Source organism: Schistocerca cancellata, chromosome 3 (assembly GCF_023864275.1).
Source record: "Schistocerca cancellata isolate TAMUIC-IGC-003103 chromosome 3, iqSchCanc2.1, whole genome shotgun sequence".
In the NCBI taxonomy this organism is placed as follows: Eukaryota; Metazoa; Arthropoda; class Insecta; order Orthoptera; family Acrididae; genus Schistocerca; species Schistocerca cancellata.
Genome location: NC_064628.1, coordinates 863,415,576 through 863,420,788, shown reverse-complemented (window position 1 = coordinate 863,420,788; position 5,213 = coordinate 863,415,576).

The following is a 5,213-nucleotide window of genomic DNA, read 5'->3' as shown; positions in this document are numbered from 1 at the left end:
TCCGCTCTGTAAATGTGTCCCTGCTTTCGGAACAGAAAGCATGTCGTACTAAGGAGTACAGATAATTTTCCTGCGAACTCCATGTTTAATATTCTGCTGACTGAAGTACATTGTTGAGCCTGCAATATCTGTCTCTAGGATTCGAGTGGCAGCATTTAAATTCTGTTAGACGACGTTTTACGTTGAATGCGAAGTATGTAAAAGTGTGTTTCGCTTTAGACCCACACATAGATGCCCTTCTGCATTTTAATAACACTTTATACTTACGCTTAATTCAATCATAAATTTTATCATCATTGTGACGCGTCTCAGCATTGTTATGACACTTGACTTTACAAGTACCGGAGAGTGCTGTACGTAAAGGATTGTGTACCAAGGAGCACATTATGTTTTTTGGTCAGTAGTCTGATACGATGAACGTAAAGAGCTTCCGCATTTTCTATGTAGTTTTTGTTGTTCCTACGCATACAATCCCATGTGTTCTGAATATTTAATGGTAAGACTAAGGAAAACTGGCGAAGATTTTGAGGTGACAAAATGTTAATATTTCCGATTCACCGCAATAATTTTCTTAATAACCAAGTTTTTTCAAAACATTCTGCTTCTTGGGTTAACATTGCTTCAGTATCTCTACTGTATTAAGTAAAAATTATACAGCGTAAACACCTACTGTACGTAAAAACTCGACACCTATCTATCTATATAAATAAAAATCAGTTGCCGCGTATATGTAAGATCACCACCTGAGAATGGCTTGATCGATTTGGATAACTTTCTTTTTTTGTTCTTTATTATCAGAATAAGGTCCGCTCGGAAGACAATTTTTGAAAAATGCATCGAAAAAGCCGGAATTTACCATCAATTGCAGTATGTTTGAAATATCATCAGTTAAGACCGGATCGACAGGTTTGTTCGACTTTAGTCTTTGTTGTGTTCGTAATTGCCAGGATAAGGTTTGAATGAAAGAAAATTTTTGGAAAATCCATCGGAAAAATCAGGAGTTAAAATCACTTGTGAAAGATCATTACTTGAGAATGGCTCGACCGAATTGGTTTTTTTCTTTTTTTTTCGTAAAAGTATGTAGTGTTCCCTTATCCTCGGGGCTCTGCCGTGAAAAGTATAAAATAGAAAATCTGATTGGGTTTTGAATTTTGGTGGTTTCAGTTACGGATAAGGCGGACTTCGTATTATTGATTGAGATCGTGCTGTAATTTGACCGTGCATGGCAGACCGGGTCGGCAACACTACAAAAAGTGACTGTACGGAAATAGCATCAGAAAACTAATTGAAATTTACCTTATAATCTTGTTAGATACGCAGTATTAATTACAATATAGTATTCATGGCTGTCCTCCTAATTCCTCTTGTAGGACGACCCGTCTTTCACTTTTCTCCGTCTGTTGAAAACTTGTTCAAGTTGTCACTGTCATGATCAATTTACAAATTTGGCGATAACCACCTCGAATCACTATTGAAACAACCTCGCTTTGTAATGTAATTTTAATTTCCACCCAAAAGCGCATTCAACACATCGCCGAAAAATACACGTCTTTCGTATGAAGGCAAGAGAGAGAGATTGTAATCAATTAGTTGTTAAAAAAAAAAACCTACGCAAAAGTAAAAAGGCGAACAAAATTATTTATAAAAATCGGTCGCTGGCGCAGCGCTCTTCTGCGTGCGCGATCGTAAATTATATCTTTGCATTGGCGGAGGCGCGGAAGTCAAAGTACCATTACAAGTAGGATGGTGAGGATAGCGAGCACGACATAAGGCTAATTTCAGTATACACAGCTCGATTTAAAGAGTAATTTTTTCCTTCACTTCAAATGCGAGTGGAACGGGAAGTAGCGCTGTTAAGTGGTACAATCGACAGTACCCTCTCTCATGCACTTCACTGTGGTTTGCACATTATGAATGTAGATGCAAATGTGGAATCATAATAATAAACGAATGCTTTTAAGCCAGATGTAGAGGGTGCACCCATGTAGCATTAGGAATTTGAGGAGAACCAACGTGCAAGTCATGTCTACTATCTATTTACGTAATCTCTGCCTCTTAGTTAGTACCATTAAACTCCCTATTCTTAGAACAATGGAGCTCTCAAGTTTGAAACAGCTCCAAACTTCTGATTACTTTGCAAATGAGTAACGGCGTTAAATATTCGACGTAAAACTCGTAAGCGAGAGAAAATTTAGAAAAACCCTGAAATTATGTTTGAAGTTTGCTGGAAATGCTCTCGTTATCGAACTCTGGACGAGTATAGTCTAGACAATTTGCGCTGCGTTTTAAGCGAAAGCAAGTTTTTCACCCTTCTCAATGTTTATGACGTCGGATCCTCTGTACTACTTAGCGAACAATGATAGAATATTGCAGACACATTCGGTGGTGTTTGTGGGTACTGCCTGCAAAATATCTTGTAAATAGGGTCGGTTGTATAGACGTAATAAATTAAAATGTCATGTCAGATGCGGCAATTTAACTGCATGAACATCGAAAATGTACTAAACGATAAACCTTTTTCATTTCATCAGTTTTGCCGATGGTGTCAGGGAGAAAACGTTTCGTAATAGTTTGAAGTTATGTGTAAAGATTCTTGCAAGGCATTAAGTGCTCTCATTCTAAAATATTAGACAAATATAATCTGTGTATTTGTGTGGGTGAGTTACACTGGCTGAAGACAAGTACACTAGTTTCTAACTATAATACTTCTCCTTTGTGTTAAAGGTTTAACGCAAGATTCTAAGGCAACAGTGAGTCGATTATGACAGCGTTTTAAATTTTCAGATTAGGTCAATAATTATACGAAAATAAAAGTTCGGTTTCCCCTCGAAGTCCTAATTTAGGTCACCTGCAACTAGGAACGGATGCCACGAACCCGTTTACTCGTTTAGTGATATACATGAGAACGTATCTTATGTACACTCATGCTCATAAATTAAGGATAACTGCAGAATGTGGTGCCACACATGTGGCACTACACAAAAATGGCGCTAATAGCACAGGCACATAGGGAACACACACGACACAGATCTGTAAGTCCACGGTATTGGTGATAAGTTGAGAAAACCGTCCCGAAACATATGTGCTACAAAACGCCACTGTTTCCTGCGCATGTACCCGGACATCAATATGGGATATGATCACCATGCACACGTACACAGGCCGCACAACGGGTTGGCATACTGTGGATCAGGTGGTCGAGCAGCTGCTGGGATATAACCTCCTATTTTTGCACCATTGCCTGTCGGAGCTCCTGAAGTGTCCTAGGGGTTTTAGGACGTGCAGCGAAACGTCGACCGAGAGCATCCCAGACCTGATCGATGGGGTTTAGGTCTGGAGAATAGGCACGCCACTCCATTCGCCTGATATCTTCTGTTTCAAGGTACTCCTCCAGGATGGCAGCTCGGTGGGGCCGTGCGTTATCATCCATCAGGAGGAAGGTGCGACCCACTGCACCCCTGAAAAGGCGGACATACTGGTGTAAAATGACGTCCCAATACACCTGACCTGTTACAGTTCCTCTGTCAAAGACGTGCAGAGGTGTACGTGCACCAATCATAATCCCAACCCACACCATCAAACCACGACCTACATACAGGTCCCTTTCAAGGACATTTAGGGGTTGGTATCTGGTTCCTGGTTCACGCCAGATGAGAACTGTTGTGTTGGCAGAAGAGCCAACACCGTGTTACTAAAGGAGGCCGAAATGCACGAGTTTTAGCTCAGGCAGGCTGGCGTGAGGAGGGAAGAACTATACTGACGTGAGGTCTGGAATATGACAAGGAATGAGAGTTCAGAAAGCGGACATAATTAGTTTAATACTTAACTTTAATACATTAATGATGAACGTCGCTCTTGACGGTACATGATCCACAATATTATCTGTTCAGAATAGTAACTGAATACGGCGCCTAGCTACGTCGTGGCAAATGACGTAGCTGAAGGCTATGCTGAACTGTCGTCTCTGCAAATGAGAGCGTATGTAGTCAGTCAACCATCGCTAGCAAAGTCGGCTGTACAACTGGGGCGAGTGCTAGGGAGTCTCTCTAGACCAGACCTGCCGTGTGGCGGCGCTCGGTCTGCAATCACTGATAGTGGCGGTACGCGGGTCCGACGTATACTAACGGACCGCGGCCGATTTAAAGGCTACCACCTAGCAAGTGTGGTGTCTGGCGGTGACACCACAAAAACCCGGCGAGAATCACTGTTCAGACAATACCTGGACTCGTCTGTGAACATAACCTGGGATCACTGTTCCAATGACCATGTACTGTGTTCTTGACACCAGGCTTCACGGGCTCTCCTGTGACTGGGGGTCAATGAAATGCACCTTGAAGGTCTCCGGGCCAGTAAACCATGTCTGTTCAGTCGTCTGTAGACTGTATGTGTCTGGAGACAAGTGTTCCAGTGGCTGCGGTAAGGTCCAGAGCAAGGCTACCTGCAGTACTCCGTGGCCGTCTGCGGGCACTGATGGTGAGATATCGGTCTTCTTGTGGTGTTGTACACCGTGGACGTCCCGTACTGTAGCGTCTGGACACGTTTCCTGTCTGCTGGAATCGTTGCCATAATCTTGAGATCACACTTTGTGGCACACACAGGGCCCGTGTTACGACCTGCTGTGCTTGACCAGCCTCCAGTCGCCCTAGTATTTATAACGATATGTTTACGTAATGTGTATACATAAACATACAGTTATAAATGTCCCCGTTCGTAGTCTCTAATTATAACAATATGTTACTTTTGTGCTGTAACATATAGCTATAATCAGCGGTGGAAACATATTTGCGAACGCCGACCGTGTGCGGCTGTTTCTTGTTGGATCGTCTGATCAGTCGGAAGATGCATTGCATAGGAGAGTAAATGCCTATTCAAAATATAATTATTTTGGATAGCTCAACATGAATTTCCTAAGGGACCGTAGTTTATCATGCATTTACCAGTAGAATATGGCGCGGAGAAAATATTTCGCCGCATGCAACTTCCGTCCGAACTCGACGAAAGAATTCGTGACTGTGAACTCTCTATTTGGCAGAAACATATACAAAATTAAATAATTTCATGAAGAAGTGCGACATAGATTCTATAGTAAATGAATAGTCCATACACCAGTTCCATTTAACTCTGAATTTATGGCAATTAATAGACGAACTTACACTGCAATGAAGGATTTAACATGGATGCCGTTTTGACTGGCACTTCTCTTAATGAAAACA